The sequence below is a fragment of the Pristiophorus japonicus genome, chromosome 1 (assembly GCF_044704955.1).
Source record: "Pristiophorus japonicus isolate sPriJap1 chromosome 1, sPriJap1.hap1, whole genome shotgun sequence".
NCBI lineage: Eukaryota > Metazoa > Chordata > Chondrichthyes > Pristiophoridae > Pristiophorus > Pristiophorus japonicus.
In genome coordinates, this window is record NC_091977.1 from 380,709,936 (window position 1) to 380,730,723 (window position 20,788).

Here is a 20,788-nt window from a genome sequence, read left to right on the forward strand (position 1 = left end):
TCCTTATGCACTCCCACAGTGCTGACTTTGTTGTAGCAATTTGGTACAACTGAGTGGCTTGCTAAGCCATTCAGAGGGAAGTTAAGAGTCAACCACATTGCTGAGGGTCTAGAGTCACATATAGGCCAGACTGGGTAAGGACGACAGATTTTCTTCCCTAAAAGGATATTAGCGAACCAGTTAGGTTTTGACAACAATCTGGTAGTTTCATGGTCACCATTACTGATACTAGGTTTTTAATTCCAGATTTATTTACTGAACTGAATTTAAATTCCCCCAGCTGCCATGGTGTGATTTTAACTTGTGTCGCAGAATTACTAGTCCAGTAACATAACCACTATGCTACTATACCACAGGTAATTGGCAATCCCTCTGCCTCAGTCTTCTCATTGATGGAACTGGCTGGTTGGTAGATGGCTTGTACACATTTGCAAACACTTGACTTGGAAGGTTCACATTTTCCATGCTCTGGGCAGCCATGGCGATCTCCTTGGAGTGTGGGAAACTTGAATCAACTGATTTAACTGGCTGCAAATTGGCAAGGAACTTGCTCCAAGTGATGTTAAGACAACGATACTAAATGGGTGGCACAGTTTTGACTTGTTATTCTGCTGCCCTCATGTTGGGACCTATGTAAGGAAGGAAGTGTGGGATCAGATGGGCCATTCAGTTACATCGGAGAAAATATTCCAGGGGGTCAGCGGGCGCGGTCGGTGGCGCGTCGGGTGGGAAAGTGTTTTCTTTTGACAGTCGGTCAGGACCCTGCTGTCAACCCACCATCACTTGCCTTTACGAAATGTTGGATCTGCCAGTGCTGAGCAGACCCGCCATGTAACGGTTGGGTGGTGGGGGGTGGGGGGGGTGGTGGGGGGAAGGCAATGCTTTTTTCCCAGCGTTTTGAATTTGACATGTCGCCCACTGGTTTCCCGCTGTGCCTAGACCTCGTCTGTGAAGCTGAGGCGGGAAGTCATTGTCCATTGTTTCAGCTGATGAGTTGACAGCTTCAAATGTCAAGTCAAAGCTCCCAGCTGATTGAGAAACATTCCCTTAGCCACTAGCTTCTTTAAACTGCAATTCCACTACAGATTCAGAATGCTGCCAGTCTTTACACAAGTCTCTATCCAGTCTGACCTCATTACCTCTCCCACCATTGAGAGATTGCTTCTGTCATCTCTACTTCACCTGCCATCTATTCCATCAGCATCGGTGCACCTTATACTCTCTTACCTTGGTCCTCAGAATCCCACCACATTTAGCCCAAACACCAGCATCACCAGGCACACCAGCAGCAAAAACAACACCAATCTTCTCTGCAATCAAATGATGCTGCACAAGACAGAGGGCATCAGCACCTGACCACATTGCTGTCCGGGACACCAGGGATGGTCCTATCATGGCCAGATTTACTTCACTTGACGCCACATGATGCACCAGGTTGGCACCACACCAACACCATAAAGCATCCCTACAATGCCCAAGTCATTCCATTCACACTCATCAGCATTGCGAGGGTTACAGTTATGTCTCACCATTCACTGCAACTCACTAAGCCACTTCCAAAGTGCACACAAATCTTTCCAAGAACGCAAAGTGTTGAAAATAAAGATTTCAATGTTTGACAGCACAACAACAGAAACTTCACGTGAACATTGGCTAAAACACACAAGTGCCGACCCTCGTGTGTTGTTAGTTGGTATGATTGGACTAGGATGAGGGTGCATGTGAGGGGTGGCTAGTGAGATGGGGAAGTGATAATGTAGATAGAGAGGATGGGTGGAGGTCCAAGGTAAGTTGGTGTGAGTAAAGATGTGCAGAAGTAGAGTAGGGAAGGCAGGGTGATGGGGATGTGATGAGTGGCACAGCAGGATGAGGTTGAGTGTGGCTTTGCAGTAATGTCTCGTGATCTACTGAGATCATTGAAAGCTTTGTGCCACTGCAGCCTGGTTCTCCTGACGACAACCCTGCTTGTGCCCTCTGTGCAATGTGCAACCAGGCTGCATTGGTCTCCAGGGGAGGTCTCTTCCGCCCATTGGAAGGGGAGAGAACATCCCTGCGTTCTGTGACTTCCTCCATAAGCATATGGAGGGAGTCATGGGAGAGCCTGGGTGGAGACCTACATCTCTGTGCAGTCATTGTCAGTGTTTGCAGCACCTCAATGCTGTAGAACACTGACAGCACAAATGTCAAAATAAATTTGAGCATGGTCCCTTTAAGGAAACTGATGACGCGTTATCAAATGACATCATCAGACCAACTTCCTCTAATTGGCTGGGAAATGCGCTAGGCGAGCTTAACAAGCCTAATCAGGGGAAAATTATTTCTACACAGCGAGCTGGAGCCAGCAGTGGGGCCGGGCCCGCCACCGACATCGCCAGCTATGGGCCCACCGAGGTTCGTAAAATCGCGGTCCATTGAGTCACATCAAGTCTACAGCACAGAAACAGACCAATTTGCACCTTAAAGGGCTCATTAAGACTATTTGTCGAATAGGTTGTGTACAGCTTGTATTGTAAATTCTTTCCAATATAATTACAAGATGAATAACCAGAATTTTCTAAAACAAAAAAACGTTGTGAAATTTATTTCTTGCAGTGTCCGCTGTGGTTTAGTAGGTAGCACTCTTGTCGCTGATTCAGAAGGTTGTGGGTTCAAGTCTCACTTCAGAGACTTGCGCACAAAATTCCAGGCTGAAACTTCAGTGCAATACTGAGGGAGCGTTGCACTGTCAGAGGTGGGGCCGAAATTCAGGGTCCAGATAAGGCCCGTTACTGCCATTTTGTGGCGACCATGCGACGGAATCCAATGGCTGCTGATTTCTGGTCGAATTGCCGCCGCAAGCTAAATTAGGCAGGGTTTTCTTTCTGGCGGTCCCCACTTCCGCCCCGCCGCTGCCGTAAGTGTGTCATCAGTGCGCACACCGCTGGTACCACCTACCTCCGTTCATATCCAGCCCAAAAAATCGAACCCCCATCGAGTGGTGCCCCGGCCAGCTTTTTCTGACGGTGCACCTTGTCTTCTCACTGCGAGCCCTGGCTGCATGATGGCCATTAAAGGCAAGGGCCCACTGCCGTGGCCGCTATTTCATTTTTTTTGCGGCCGACTTTCATGTCGGCTGGACTATTGTGCCCCTGGGTTCGGCCGGGCTGCCAGTAGGCAGTCTGGCACCTCTCTTGGGTGCCGGGCCGCTGGCCTGGCTGAAACCCTTCCTGGTGGCTCAGTGGCTGATCCTAAATATTCGCCGATTATCTCCCATTTAAAGCAGGGGAGATACGTGGTGACACAGAGGGCAATGGTGACAGTGGCAGAGAATCTGTCCCGCCCCCACTTCTGCCCCTCACCAATACTTACTGCCGCACTTCCGCCCCCATTATGACCGACTTCCGGTTCCCTCCGAAAAAAAGGACAAACAAATGAAAATCAATCGCGAGCCCGCCTCATTGGACCCGACGGTAAAAACTTTTAAAAAATGGAATGTGCGCCAGCTTCCTGGCGCGCATGAATTTCAGCACTGCCGTCTTTCGGATGAAACATTAAACCAAGGCCCTGTTTGCTCTCTCAGGTGGACGTAAAAGATCCTATGGCAGTATTTTTAAAAAGAGCAGAGGAGTTATCCCCTATATCTTTACTAATATTTATCCCTCAATCAACATTACTAAAACAGATCTTTCTTTCTTTATTTCTTTTCTTTCCCAAAGATAATTGAACCACAATTCTGAAATATCAGGGAAAGTCCAGGACAGCAGATGCCAGGTTTCATTGTGGGAAAAACTCCTGCTTCTTCTGGCTCAAAAGGAAACAATTTTTTTGTTAGGAAAGCTTACCTTGCTGGGCCTCTTCTGGCCCTGTCTGCTGTTCCTGGCAGGGAAGGCACAACCTAATCTGCATATTTAAAGAGGACCTCGCTAGCTTAGAGTGGATGGCCCTGCTTCCTGCAATTTAAAATTGCAGTTGGCCGGATCAGGGCAAGAAAAGAGTGGGTAAGTGTCCCGCTCCTTTTTAACTGCCCCCTGCCTGGTCGGTTTCTGCTGTTTAAAGAAAATTTAATTAATCTGGTTTTTTCCTAAATCTGAAAGAGATTTTGTTGTTTTAAACTCATTTTGTTATTAAATGTGTGGAAGTTCATGATTACAATTGGCCAACACGATCTACAACAGCATCAAAAAATATCTCCCCTATAAATTTTTGGAGCCATGCATTATATGATATTGCAACACTACTTGTAAAATACTCCAGCAACAAATAATATTTATTTTAACAATGCTTCCTCCATGAATATGTGTAAATGATAGAACACCAAAAGAAAAGATGTATTATAAAAAAACCAAAGGTTAGAGCAGAAATTAATGCATTTTCTTTCATTTGTTTCTTTTCAGCTAAAACTTCCAAATCATATGGTAGACTAATTAGATCTGCTGGGTGACAGCACAATGATTGCTCTACAAAACAGGTAGTACAAATGTTGTTTATGGCAATTATATTTTCCCTGTGACAGTACTTTCTATGCAGTGAAAGTGTGATGGAGCTACTTTACATAGACAGTATTTTCATCACCTTGATCATCTTCAGCTTTGCTTCTTGTCACTTTTCAACAGTCCCTGTGCACCTTCAGTTTTCAGGAGTTTAGAACACCTAGTCACATCCTAAGTGCATATTTTTTTCACTTTTAAGAAGCAAGGGCAGTTTCATACCCTTTACATATAAAATGGAGAGAAAATAAATCCCTGTGCTTGTCTCATCTTGGCTGCTTTTCTCAAGGATCTGATGTGAAAGTACTGCATGCAGCATAAGCAGACTTTTAGCCACTAAACTGCCAACAAAGAATGTTGATGTTTTTAAATTATGTGCAGTGCTATGCTTTCAAAAGCCATATTTCTAAACAGAATTATTTATGAAGGATAAAATGAGCACTTAATGCTGCAATATTACACAGCATTAGAAATGCTGATGAATGGCAAAACTGTGCATTTGTTTTTGATTCTCTTAAGCAATAGTTGCTCATTAGTAACATAAAAGGTAATCCAAAAGTCTTCTATAGGCATATAAATAGTAAATGTGTAGTAAGAGGAGGAGGTGGGGCCGATAATGGACCAAAAAGGAGAACTACTCATGAAGGCAGAGGGTGTGGCTGAGGTGCTAAATGAGCACTTTGCATCTGCCTTCATCAAGGAAGAAATCTTATTGAAACATATAAGATTCTGAGGGGCTTGACAGGGTTGATGCAGAGAGGATGTTTCCCCTCATGGGGAAACCTAGATCTAGGAGGCATAGTTTCAGAATAAGGGGTTGCCCATTTAAGACAGAAATAAGGAGGAATTTCTTCTCTCAGAGGGTTGTGAATCTTTGAAATTCTCTATCCCAGGGAACTGTGGAGGCTGGGTCTATTGAATATATTTAAGGTGAAGATAGACAGATTTTTGAATGATAAGGGAGTCAAAGGTTATGGGGAATGGGTGGGGAAATGAAGTTGAGGCCAGGATCAGATCAGCCATGATCTTATTGAATGGCGGAGCAGGCTCAAGGGCACAATGGCCTACTCCTGCTCCTATTTCTTATGTTCTTATGTTCGTATTATGTTCTTATGCTGCCATAGACATAGTGAAGTAGGAGTTGGAGGAGATACTGGATTGGATAAAAATTGATAAAGACAAGGTACTAAAAAGGCTGGCTATACTTAAAGTAGATAAGTCACCAGGACTGGATGGAATGCATCCTCGGATGCTGAGGGAAGTGAAGGAAGAAATCGTGGAGGTACTGGCCATAATCTTCCAATCCTCCTCAGAAATAGGGGTGGTGCCAGAGAACTGGAGAATTGCAAGAACACCATTGATCAAAAAAGGATGTAAAGGTAAACCCAGCAACGACAGTCCAGTCAGTTTAACCTCGGTAGTTAGGAAACTTTTAGAAACAATAATCAAATACAAGATTAACAGTTACTTGGACAAGTGTGGATTAATTAAGCAAAGCTAGCACGGATTTGTTAAAGGCAAATCATGTTTAACCAAATTGATCGAGTTTTTTGATAAGGTAACAGAGAGGATTGATGAGGGCAATGCAGTTGACGTGGTGTACATCGATTTGCAAAAGGTATTTGACAAAGTGCTACATAATAGGCTTGCCAGCAAAGTTGAAGCCCATGGAATAAAATGGACTTGGATACGAAATAGCATGGATACGAAATTGGCTAAGTGAAAGAAAACAAAGAGTAGTGGTGAACGGTTGTTTTTCGGACTGGAGGAAGGTACACAGTGATGTTCCCCAGGGGTTGATTCTAGGACTACTGCTTTTCTTGATATATATTATGACTTGGATTTGGGTGTACAGGGCAAAATTTCAAAATTGCAGATGACACAAAACTTGGAATTATAGGGCCCGAACTTGGTGGCCTTACCGCCCGCTGTCGAGTTTTTTCAGTGGTCTCCCCTCAGTGCTAGTTTCCACTAGGCCTCCCTGCGGCTGGAGGGAAGGATCGCTAGGAACCACGCGCTGACGCCTGGTAGCATGCATGGGAGAGTCTCCTCACCCGCCGAGCTGGCAGATTCCTCCGGGGGGGAGTCGGCGGCAGCAGGGGGAAGGACCTCCGCGTGGAGGCAGGTCTAACTCCAACAGTAAGTATGAAGACCGCAAAAAAAGGTTCGTGAACTTCTTTTATTTATTTTTTTTTCCAGCAATTTATGTGGATGGGGTCCCCTGAAGGTCTTCCAGTGTTTTTTTTTTGTGTCAATTTTTATTTTTATGTGCTCCCCCCTCCCTGGGCCCGACTCAATCCTCAGCGGCTCTTTGGTGAGGATTGACTTTGTCGTCAGGAACTCCTGCCCGCTGCCGCCCAGATTCATGGCGTAAGTCCCTTTTTTGCCGCCGGGCAATCGTTCAAGGACTTTTTTACGAAACTCCTGCCTAAAGTACCGACAGGCATCTCAGCAGTCCTTTGGGTGGCACTTGGACGGAACTTAGCTTCCACCAAGTTTGGGCCCATAGTGTACAGTGAGGAGTTAGTGATAGACTTTAAGAGGACATAGACAGGCTGGTGAAATTGGCGGACATGTGGAAGAGGCAATTTAATGCAGAAAAGTGCAAAGTAATGCATTTTGGTAGAAAGAATGAGAAGAAGAAATATAAACTAAAGGGTTCAATTCTAAAGGGGGTGCATGAACAGAGAGACATGAGGGTATATGTGCACAAATCGTTGAAGGTGGCAGGGCAGGTTGAGAAATCAGTTAAAAAAAGTTTACGTCATCCTGGACTTCATGAATAGAGGTATAGAATACAAAAGCTTGGAAATTATGATGAACCTGTATAAAACACTGGTTCAGCCTCAACTGGAGTATTGTGTCCAACTCTGGGCACCAGACTGTAGGAAGGATGTGAAGACCTTGGAGAAGGTGCAGAAAAGATTTATGAGAATGATTCTAGGGATGATGGACTTCAGCTACGTGGATAGATTGTAGAAGCCGGGGTTGTTCTCCTTAGAGCAGAGAAGATTGAGAGGAGATTTGATAGAGGTATTCAAAATCAGGAGTGGTCTGGACAGAGTGTATATTCCCATTGGCAGAAGGGTTGAAAACCAGAGGACACAGATTTAAAGTGATTGGCAAAAGAACCAAAGGCAACATAAGAAAAAACCTTTTTACGCAGCGAGTGCTTAGGATCTGGAACGCACTACCTGAAAGGGTGGTGGAGGCAGATTCAATTGTGGCGTGGAGTTGGATAAGTACCCGAAGGGAAATAAAATGCAGGGTTACATGGAAAGGTTGGGGGAGTGGGACTAGCTGAAGTGTTCTTGTAGAGAGCCGGCACGGGCTCGACGGACCGAATGGCTTTCTTCCGTGTTGTAAACTTTCTATGATTCTATGGGCCTGAAATTGATAAAAGCCAAGGCCCGCCCAAGTGCCATCCAAAGGATCACCGATGGCCGCCGAGAGACCAGGCGGTACTTTGCTAGGAAGATTCCACTAAAAGTGGTGGCAGTGGCGGCAAAATAACGGCTTACGCCGTCAATCTGGGTGAAAGTGGGCGGGAGTTCTCAATCTCGATGGCAAAGGCTCTTGCCGCCAAGGATGGAGTCGGGCCCAGGGAGGGTGGAAGACCTGAAAATAAAAAATAATTACAAAATAAACCCACCGGAACGTCTTCAGGGGATCCCATCCAGGTAAATCGCTGTAAAAATGTTTTTAAAAATATGTTCACTAACCTTTTTTTGCAGGTCTTCGTACTTACCGTCGGGGTTGGACCTGCCTTCAAGCAATGGTCCTACCCCCTGCTGGCGCCGACTCCCGCCGACTCCTGCCCGCACCGATCTGGCAGCTTGGCAGGCGGGAGGTCACTTACGCTACTTGGCCACCAGTAGCCATCAGCGGGCGGTTCCCGGTGGTACTCCCCTCCCGCCCGCTTCAGCCAAATGGAAACTGGCACAGAGGGGAGACCGGAGGCAAAACTCGGTGGCAGTCGGCGGCAGTGGGCAGTAAGGCCACCAATATCGGGGCCTATGATTCTATGTTTTAGGGAATAAAAACAGAAAATGCTGGAAATACTCAGCAGGTCAGGCAGCATCTGTGGAAAGAGAAGCAGCGTTAACGTTTCAGGTCGGTGACCTTTCCTCAGAACTGGATGATTTAAGGAAACTTATTGCACAAGAATATATTGGGCCAAAAATTGTGGTCGGCGGCATATGGCTGATGTACGCTGCTGACCTGCGAAAAGAATACGCACCTATCTGATGGCGGCCCTTATTCATAAATGTACTCTAATTCCGCGGCTGGAGGGCAACGTAATAATCCACAGATCCCAGGGATGCAGCCTGTATGGAAGCATTCCTGGGATCAAGTGGGCCTGGTCCTCCAATCAGAAAACAGATTGTCTTTCATCCATTTAAATTAATGCATTACTTCATTACTTCAGGCTTTAAAATACATACAGATTTAACTATTATCATGGGACTCCAATTCATTACTCATAATTACCACTTCTAAACAAATACTGTGCACTGTGCAGAAAGTTACGAAATGTAAATATTATTTTTAAAGAACCTGTAACTTTAACGTACATAAGGATTGCTTCTCATTAATATTCCTGGATATCATTTTTTTCATTTCCGGGTGTCCCCTTACGCAGTGGAAACAGGCCCTGCGTCTGTTTCCACCAGCCGTAAAATTATCGTACGGAATTGCTGGGCAGTTGGTGGGCAAATAGCTCAAGTCTGCACCAGCACTTAAGTTTTCGGTGACGGAGCAGATGGCCTGTCAACGCGTATGTTGACAGACCTCAAGTTCGGGACTCAGAACTTGCGCATGCGGAAATCCCAAACTTGCGGTAGATTTCAAAGGCGGTGTGACGGCATACTCACTGCAAAATCTGGGCCATTGTATATTGAAAACCATCAGTTGCAAAGATAAATATATGATATTAAATTTTAAGGTTAATTATATTTAAATACAAGACAAAATTATAGCAAATAAATCTTGAACTATTCAATGGCACAGTACTATCCTGACCAGTATTCAAAATGTAACAATTTCATAAATCAAGATCCTAAATCCAAACAGCTTTGCCTTAGCAAAGGATTTGTTTTAGTTTTTGCTCTACTTCTTATGATGACAAAGCCTAATAACTGTCATGTTTATTTTGTCAAATCCATATTATGTTAGCAAGTAGAAAATTTAATCTGGAATACAGAATGAACAATTGCATGTTACACTTAAATGTCTAAGCATTCAATGAATCAATGTCATGCTTCAATCATGAATTTTACATACAGGTACCCTAGTCTTTATCATTCTTTTCTGTCATTTTTCTTGAGCAACTTCTCTGGGTTGTTGCAAGCATGTTGTAGAAGCTTCTTATTGTTAGATTTTTTGACAGCTGTTGCATGATAAATCAGTATAATAAATCTTTCCCACCCCAGTTTTATCATTAGGCTCTAGCAATTATGTTAGATTCTTTCACGTTGTATTTTACAGTTTCTTTTCTCCCTGTATATTTCTTTGTATTGTATATTTACATGTACTTTATAATAGCAATCGTGCCCAGGGACCACAATCTTTGATTGCTACAGTCGGAATGTTTTCTGTAAGCGGCTGGTTCTAAGCACTTTTTTTTCAAGCACTGATCTTTTCTACTTCTTCATAAATGTCTCTTCATTGTAGTACCTGTTTTAACAACTAAATTACATTTCTATACTTTATCGTATTAGCAACTATAACGGTTTTCATTGTATAATAGCAAACTCCATTTTCACATGGCAAGAACTGCTGCCTTTTTTATATGAGCAGTTGGCTATACCAATGATAAGGTACGCAATGGGGAGACACTCATCTGATATCAAAAAGATTTCAAATACCTTCGAATTGTAGATTCCTTTTTACGACAATTGCTTTTATCCAAAAATAAAACTTAGTGATTAAAAGTTTCCGCGTATTCCTGTTGACTCACAATCTGTGCTGTGCTCACCATGTTTAATCAGGTGTTTGCATGTAATCATTGTTTAAACATTTCAGAAAATGTTCACTACATTTTTTTGTGTTCTGCTTGACATGCTGACAGATTTCCAATCAGTAACAGATGCTTTTTTCACACAGATATTCGTGACACTGGCATCACAATAATGTGGAAATGTCTTCTTTCTACTGTAGTAAAGCTGCCAAGCCTCAACCTACAATGTTTTTATTGAGTTCCTCTATGACCTCACCTGAGCCAATGTGCACCCTAAGAACTATGAGCTACACCTAAAGGGGTAATATATTGAGTTTAATAGGAAGACAGTTAATAACCTTTTTTTTCCCTCATGCACTATCAATCATGGCTGTCACCAGTCTGCTGAATCAAAGCAAAAGTGTTCTTCACAGATGACTGATTAGAAACGCAAAATCACAAGATCCATCTTCATGGTCACTTTTATTATAGTCATTTTTAAACTGACAGCAACCTGCTCTGTTTCAGCAGAGTGGGCATCACAAATAGTGTCACTCAGTGCAGCTGAGCATAGGAAGATGTGGTTCAGTTAATGCTAAAAAATAATTGGGCCTGCAGCCCTTCACAGGCCCATTCAAGAGTTTTCCACACTCAACATATTTTCATTACACTCTGCTGACAGCCATTTTTATGGTGGAATGGTGCCTAGAATCTGTTCTTCTACATTCTAATCTCCACTGTTTACCTTCACTTTGACTAAATCCACAATCACTATATCTCACACTGCTATAGCAAAGTGTCATCAAAAAGGAAAAAATAATGACCCATGGCAAAGGATTAACTAAAATAAGGTGAGAAAAGAATATATTTTCTTTTTATACTCAATATTGCTTTTCCATATGTTACTCTGTTTCCTCATTATCCATCTTACAGCAACTTTATAGTGAAACAGTTTCTGGTTAAAAAAAATCAACTATTGCTGCACTAGTCTATAATCCTTTCATTTGCCCTTTAAAAACATAATATTAAACAATGCTCTCTGTGAGGAATTCTTTGTTCGCTCCTTTATCAAATTCATGACCATGAGTATTTTCATAAAGACATTTAAAGGTTCAGGCTATGTCATTGCAAATCATATTCAGCGCACGGTGAAGTGGAAACCCTTTCGACGCCCTAGCACAATAAGCTACAAAAAGCAGCAGCAACAGAAATCAATAAATACCAAAAAAATAAAGATAACAGAGCCACTTTAACGATAAACAGTGCGAATTAAGAATTGATCCCGTATGTCTTCAGTAAGCCTGATTATTAACATATTTATGATGCGGAGTATGTTTTAACTCTGAAAAGAGTATGAAGCATAATTAGAGAATAGGTTAAATAAACTAGACAAAGTGATGATAAGCAGGAGCTAGAACAAACAAGGAGGCAGACCCATACACATCTAATCAAGACCCAGCTCTTTGAAAAGCTGTTATAATTTCTCTAAACAACGTTCAGCCTAATCTCAGCACAGGATAATCAGTGTCTGATGATAAAGGATGACAGCAGTGCTTCTTTTTCCAAAGAGAATGTACGGCATCTAAGACTTTTTTCAGTGGCTTTGCAGGATCATTGATATGCTAATAGTAATTGACATCAGTCCAAAAATCACCTGTGGTTGTTTGAGTCTCAGAATAAAATGATATGTATAAGAAAAATATGTAGCAAAAAGCAAGCAGAATTTTACTTCCCTTGTTAGAAATTTAAGACTTTAATAATTATCGTAAACAGATCTGACATCCTTTTGAAACCAGCAGCCTGAAATGCTAATGCTAGATTAAAAGCTTAAACGATGGCTTTTTGTCCATTGCTGGCCTCATTCGAATCTTGTTTTTTAATGGCTAGCATTAATACATAGGCTGTAAAACTCTGGGAGCATAAAAAGGGTAAAACATACTGCGACTTTTACAACATCCTCATTTTGAAAAAAATATCTAAAATTGTATATGAAGTTTGCTATTCTTATGGAGAAGGTTACTCGGTCATGGTTATGTATCCTCATTCTGAAACTGTAAATGTTATTCAAATAATTTTTGTTCTATCCCTACATCCAGATCCTACCCTAGAGTTGTTATACCATTGGACATAGGAGTGATCAGAAGATAAAATGTATAGTTGTATTGAATCCAATAGAGGCAGTTCATATGGGTTTGGACTCCATGAAGTACTACTCAAGTTTAAAACAAAAACATTCATTCTTTGTTGGGATAGTGGCCTCTTACTAACCACTTTATTGTAAGATTTATAATTTATATGATATAATAGATTGCTGACAGTGAGTTACAAGGCTGTAATTCAATTGAGGGATTCTGAAAATATCACAAACTGTGAGATCATAGCAACAGATCTTTCTATGAATCTCAACAGTAGCGCAAGATTGAATTACAGCTAAAAACTCACTCTATTTCATACTGTACTGCTTTTATTATTAGAATTCTGTTTTTCTGATATTTTTTCAGCACGTTGATTGTGAGTGCGGGGTCGAAGGGGTGTAATATGCAGCATGGGGGTGTCAGTGTTTAAGGGGAGAAGGTTGGTACTTGGGCTCGGAACCCTCCATTGACATACCGGCTCGATATTTACTGAGGGCTATGAAGGGAGCGGCGGGGGGAGGATTTCTGAAAGTATTAGTTTCCCAGACATCCAACTCCAATTAACTGCAGGACGTCTTTTAAATTTCTCAACAGGTTTCCCGCCAGGCAGCCAGCCTGATTGACAGTAGGCTGCTTGTCGGACGGGAAAGCAGCCAAGGAACAAATGCCATGTAAGTAGGAGATGGGCAGGTAGGGGCGGGGGTTGTGGGGTGAGTTGGAGATTGGTTGGTGGGGGGGGGGGGGCGGGGGGTGGGGAGGGAGGGTAAGCACTCGGAGATTGCAAAGGGAGATGGGGAGTCAGAGTTGGGGGAGGAATAGTGGAATCAGTCAGCGATTGAGTGGGGGTGGTGAAGGAAGATCGGGTGCGGGGAGGGGAGTCAGAGATCGGGGGTGGGGGGAGTCAGGGATTAGGGGGTGGGGCGAGTGAAAGATCGGGGGGTGAGCATGCTGAGATTGTGGGGGGTGGGGTGGGGAATTAGGGGATCGCGGGGCCTGTAAAGAGGGTATGTTGGCCCAGTGGAGGCCAGCAAAGGGCCTGCAGAGCTCGCGGCATCCCTCCTCTTTAATGGAAGGTGGGGGGGGGGGGGGCGTTGAAATGCGTCAGCGCTAGGCCGCATAGTGCTCTGCCATGCACCGAGGTAGCGTCCCCGATCTTGTCCCGAAAGGAAGTGAAGCATGCAACATTGCGCTCCACTTCCTGTGATTGCCGTAACCCCAATTTCACTTCCGGAGCAGGACTTGTGCACTGGGCACAGAATGTCCGGCCTCAGAAAGCTTATCACCCCCCAGGGCAATAGCCAATTTTGGCCCCCAGGCTTCCCACAGGACCTGCCAAATTTAACGTCAGGGCCAGATTTGCAGGAAAACCTCTGTTTCCCACCTGCAGCCAGCCAGATTGAAAGGCTGGCTGGCTGGCTGCAGGTGGGTAGGCCTGCGGTACTAGGCCACAGAGAGGAAGGAGGAAGAGATCACATGGGGTACGGCCACAGGAGCACGGGGTGGGCCGGAAGAACAGGAGTGCGGGGTCAGGAACAATCAGGGGTTGGAGCAAAACAATCTGGGACCAGAGGACCAGTGGGATGGGGTGGGCAGTGATTGGAGGGTTGGAGGGGGTGGGGAGCAGCTGATGATCAGTGGGGCGGGGGGCCAAGAGCAGCACGGGGGGTGGAAGGGCCAAGAGCAGCTTGGGGCTAGAAGATCATGGAGATAGGGAGACCTCATATAGGTGTTCAGAGCCTGGAGGTGGAGATCGGAGGCCCCCTACAGAGGTCTCCGATCGCAAGGGTGTAGTAACCATGGGCGCTGGATCCAGGAGGTAAGTGCACTCCTCACCTTACTTTCGCAGGCGGGTTTCACAAGGCTTGGAAAACTCGTCCAGCTAAAGTTAAATTTAAAATTGGTGGTGAAATCTGAGACAAGGCAGCCTCATTATAATATTTAGATGAAAGACTGCCTCCTGGGAGCAGGTTAGCTGCCTGCACACCCATCCTGCCTCCATTAAAACCAGAAGTGGCTGGGTTGGAGGCAGGTTCTGGTTGGAATTCAGACTTCTAAAACTTTAACTTCCCACCCGACCTAAACCCACGCGTTATTTTAAAACGTTTAAACTCCCACCTTAGTGTCAGCCTTAAAAAAAATCTCCCAGGCTCATGGGCCCTTGGAGCCTGATCCACTTTGCTAGTTTTTCCTGCTTCCACTACTAACTGCCCTGCCCCCCCGCACCCTTAGCTATTCACACATTCTCTGTCTCATGTATGTCTTTAGTTTCTCTCACTCTGCCACCTATTATCTCAAACTCATATCACTTCAGCCATTTAACCATTTCCTGTTTTCCATTTCTGCACATTGTACATCTTTCTGCGTCTTCTCCTGTGTATGTGCATGTGTTTCACCCCCCCCCCCCCACCCACCACACACGCCACCTCCTTCCCTTTGTTCTGTACTTTCTTAAATGTTGTCATTCTGTAATTTCATCTAGTTCTGATGAAAGGTTCCACACCTCAAATGTTAACTCATTTGTTCTCTCCACAGATCCTGACTGATCGATTAAATGTTTCCAGCACCTTCTGTTTTTGTTTCAGGTTTCCAGCATTTGCAATTCTTTGCTTTTTGTTTATAGTGTTTAAATATGACTGCATTGTACAGGTGGTGTAATTATGAGTTGGAGGATAATACAGCAGAATATGACGTTTGATGTAAAGCTGCATAACATCATGTTCTTGCTTTATTTAACAGCACTGGATTAACTATTTTATTTATTTCTTATGCATTACAAAAATTAATTCAGAGCTTTTCTCAAAATAAAGTATTAATTCAGTCACCTTCAAATAAAAATATTTCTGGACATTATTTTTCTTCTTCACACAATATCCTTCTTCAAATTGCACACTGTGTACATGCACACTTTGTATAATGTTAATATCTGCCTATATCAGTTACATTAATTTAAAATCCATACAGTGTTATATCTGATAGTCTAATACACATTTCGACTAAAACCATTCTAACATTTGTATTTAAATATAATATTTTGGGGCCAAATCATTCAAAGGATGATTTGTTTTCACAATTTAATTTTATTTGTGTTCTGTAGCAGTTGTTCCAAATGAAAAAATATTAAGAGATTTTTCCAAAGATTCATAATTCTGTTGAAAACCAGAAAGAAAATCCAAGGACCACAAATCATTTATTTTTTTAAATAATGCATTGGTTGAAGAAAGATTTCTTTTCGTAAATGAAATGCCATTAAATTGAAGATCTTTATGCAAAAGAGCTAAACAAGTTTAGCTACCAAAGTACTGTAACATAATTTTCTTGTGGCTATCTTTCCCTAAATCAATCGAAACATACAATATCGTGCAGCTTTGATACAAACGGCATTTAAAACACATCAGGACCACAAACACCTTCAGCCATTATATTTGACAAACAATGCATCAAAATAAAAAAAAGATTTGGAATATTCAAAATTATTACCTCGCTTCCTCCACTACTTAATACTGCACCAGTGACATAACTGCATTAAGCATAACAAAAATGGCTTTAATGCTCATTCAGAAAATGAAAACAACAGTGACGACTCTGCATTAGAAACATACTAAAGATTCCTCTACTACACCTGCCTTTCTGTTTGTGTGCACGTTTGTTCTCGTCCTCCCGTATGTAGGTTTTCTGAGGGACTCAGTACGTGCTGCTGAATCTTTGGGAAAGCCGCCTCTGTGAGTTCCTGGCTTACACTGAAGAATTGGGAGATCTATGGGTAGGCCAGGACGGTTATCTTTCAGCTTGTCTCACTGCTACCTGCAGGTTGGAACCTTGGCTCCCCCTCAGTGATCTTTAGAGGAAGAAAAAAAAGAGAAAGAAGTAGAGGTCATGTAAAATGCATAAGTTGTGTTTTGAAAAAAAAATCTTGCACTTCCACTAAAATTTTATTTTCCATAGCCCTTAATGGAAAATATGCTAGATCTGAACGGTTGCACATTCAGTTAAATTTCCCATGACATTTAGTTTATTCAAGTAAACAAAAATATTGAGAATGTCAAAATAACAGTCTAGTAAGGCTTATTAGTTATATTAATAAGTTGAGGCTTGTAAAACATAACAGCATAAAAGTCTTAAATAATTCATTAGAGTAAAGCAAGGCATTTTAAACACAACAGATATAAAGATAATAAGTAAGGTTTTCATTATTAAAATTGCAATATCCCTTTTTACTGGCCTTCACAATCCACTTTACAGCCTTCAACATTTTTTTTCATACAAACCAATATATAAGCCTTCAATCAGATTTTGAAAAATACACTCGGAAGCTAACGGCAGTCTTTTGAGACACTGAAATGCTGGTAGCCAATGTTACTCTAGGGACTGTAAAAAATTACTTTAAAGTTATACATTTCAGCTTTTAATAACCACCACAGTGAATACTATAACTGGTATAGATTAGAATATTGATGCAAGCAGGCCACAAAAACTACATCAAAATACAACTTAAAACAAAAACTATGTGATGTTTCTATAGATGTTATATGATCAAGATGGAATAACTGTCCAACATAACAAGATAATATAATTTCTATAATTGTACATTATCTCAATCATGATAAACTTCATGTTAATTTTGTACAAAGTATTTTGAAATCTGTGTGTCTGTGCACTTGTAAAAACAGATTGAGATCTCATGAGCCAGATTATTATTTTAAATTTGTCAATATTGGGTTTAAACACTTTGTTGCCCCTCCCGCACCCCCGACCCCCACATCCTTGAATGAAGTAATGAAACAATTTTGTTCCATATTAATATTTAAAAGTGAAATATTTCTAGCTTACTGATATTTAAGGAAACACAATTCTTTTCATACCTGCAGTGGCTGCAGTCTAAACATTTAGTCTTTATAACCTCTCAAATAAACATTTTGAAAATTTAAGATAGAGTACTTGTACAAATTGAACAAATAATGAAGTCTATTCCAATAGGTAATTTTACTTTATGATATAATGGAATGCTCTGAAATATAGTGAAGCACTGAAGTGCTACTTTCATTAAATCTCATCGTTCACTAATTTTTGTCACAAATATTTGTCAAATTAGAGAAGTTAGAGATTCTTAATAATTACATCTTTGTTTTTGCACTTTATACATGAGAGGAATGGAGAACATAATCAATTTGAATAATTATGATACTATTCGTAACATTTTAACTGAAAAGTGAAAGTTAAAAAAATAAATGTAACAACAACAAAAAACTATAGATGAATATTACGATATTTGATGGTAACAGTGGTGAACACAATGGGTGATATTTCATAGTCTCAGCAAAAAGCTTGCGATGTCAGGCAAAACTGAATACTGTACTGGGTTTAATGCACTGACTAGGACTTGGTAGGCACCTTTAAAGCATATCTTGTGACCATGTGCAAACAGTGAAATCTAACAGTATTGACTAAATTAGGTTCACTGATTTGTACTGAGGCTAATATCTTCTTTAAACACTTTCCTGTAAATTGTACGTATAAAGTCATTGAAAGCTATTCCTTAGGACAGTCTTGCTGTCTGGCTACCTGCCGGAGTGAGGAAGGTAATCAATAGAAGGAAATAGAGATGAGCATGAGACGTGAAGGTTTCAGAACAGTTAGTACTGATAAAAGCAGACGGTGTCAATATTTGGGAATAACACAGCATTGGGATAATAGACAAAAGAGAAGTGCATATGTTGCACAGTGTTCAAACAGGGATAGAATTAATGCAGAGGTACCAGATGTTCCCTGAGGCAATGTAAGCCTGTGTCTAGTGCAGGTAATACTAGAGCTCTGTAAAAACAGCACCTTCGAACTGTATAGATTTTTCTTTCTAGCAAATATATATGATGCACAGTCAGGAATTAAAAATTTGAATCCGATGTAATCGGTGATGAATGGGTTTACACATTATTGAGCATGTACTTTTTCCATCTTTATATTTGCATGACAGTACTAAAATAAAATGTTTCCCTCTCTGTGGCTGTCATAAAATCTGAGTTGAGCATTCAAAGGTTCAAAACTGTGTTGATTGAAAGCAATTTTCTTAAATTAAATTATAAATATCATAAAATAATTTCAACTGAAATGAAGATCTGAACAGATGATTTAATTTGGAAAGGTAATCAATCTAATGTTTACACAAATTTCTAAGGCTCAAAATTGAAACCTGCTGATTTATGTTAAATATCCATTAACTTGATGATTTCAGGCAAATTGGAGCAGCAAGTACACATTTCTATGAATTCAATAGGGGAAATGGTTTCAGTGTTACTGTCAGTTGAAGAAGGTTTTGTCCTACTGTGCCGATCCTACGATTGATAGAACATGACATCATCTGTCATCAAGAGTAGATACTTGGGTAGCAATACTGGATTCTGTCTTCTAATAAATTATTAGTATTCAAACTAAAGTGTACCAGATGGCACTTTCTGTAGAGATAGGTTGAGCGGATGTTTAATCTGGAAAACTAAAACAAGTTTTAATGTTAATTTAGGAATGAGTGACTTAAATTTGGAAACATCTTTTTTTCTTCAAATATATATTAGACGGAATAGCCAAATGGCAGTGTAAAGATTCTTTACTTCAGAAGTTGCTATTAATCCAAATTTTAAAATGTAATTACAAGATCTGGAGAAACATCACTATCAGTCAGTGTTATGATGTACAACAAATTAGTTTTGTTTAGGAATAAAGCAGAAAAGCAAAACAAGTGTACATCTGTTTAAAAACTATACCTTGCATGATTCTATTTGTACAAAGAATTTTAAATATAAGGCAGGCACTGTAAATGCCTATACTGTTGTAAGGATATTAATACTTACAATGCAACATCTTATTTTAAAGCATATGTTAACCTTATAACATCAACTTCTCATAAAAGGCTGATTCATTATCAAGTACTTTACTTAAATCAGAAAAAAAAGTGTCTTTCAAAAGCACTTCACAATTTCATTTCGATTTTTTTCAGATCTGTACTGCAAATAATTTGCTAATATTATGCCATTTCCACCTTTTGTCACACTTGTACACCAGAAAATTGGTTCCATTGCATACTGGTCTATGTTGAATTAAAACCACCTATGGCAAAGGATGAGTACGATGTTGAGAAAGAGTGAAATTGAGGACTTTTGTGGAAAATGTACATACATTTCCAGACATCTGAAAAGATGAACGAGGCTTATTATGCATTTAATGCAGAAAATAGCTTTGAATACAAAAATATCACAATAATTGCAACTGATTTTTTTGTTTAAAAATACAGTTTTCCTCTTCTAATGAGTTGAAGGTCCTTATCAAGCAGATTCAAATAATTTGAACATATTTCATTTTAAATAATCACAGATTTTTATTTTGATAAAATAAACTGAGGAAAATAAATTTATTAAACTTATGCAGTTAGTGCATTCCTTAAGAGTACATAAAACATTTTAAATTTTAATTGCTCAAACAGCCTGCATGCATTATGTATGGTATACTTGTACTCATAGTTTTCTTGCTTTATTGCGAATCTAAAGATTGAAATGAAGGTGTGTGCAGGCAGGGATAATAATTAGAAACGTCACAAGGTAAAACTAAGTTAGCATTCTGCGCTATTGCAATTAAACATCAGCTTTGATTTGACTCTAGGCATTTAATTATTCACTGTGCTCAGATGTTACAAAATAGCAATGGTGTAAAACCCAATAAAGTTAGAACACCATAAGAGAAAAAAACATGAAGATATACTTTCTAAAAAGCAGCATTGAGTGATCTGACTCAGTTAATTACTGAATAACAGTTAATGTATATTTCACGACGGAAATACTAAATGCCTCTTGATAATTGCATTAGGTGTAATCATGAAACAGCTCCTATGTATGTGTTTGATGTATGGTTCAGAGTAAGTGAAGAATAAAAACCCAAAGAGTTTTTCTGATTTGGGGTGGAATGTGAAGAGACAGCACGATAGGGTAGATTTATGGCAGCTGGTAAGAAATGGGGCTTGCAAAGGTTATGGCATGCATAGAAAAAACTACGCGCTGTAAGCTGCTGATTTACGTTGACACATATCCAGATGAAATTCTCGTTTGTAAATTGCCTGGAGTGGTCATTTTGAGGCTGTACTTTATGAAGTGTTTGACATCTTAGACAATGTACATAACTGTTCCATGAACGAGTATGCAAAGATAATGTTAAATATATTTACTGGTGCATGTCTATAAATTTACTTTTATAACTGTGGGATATATTGA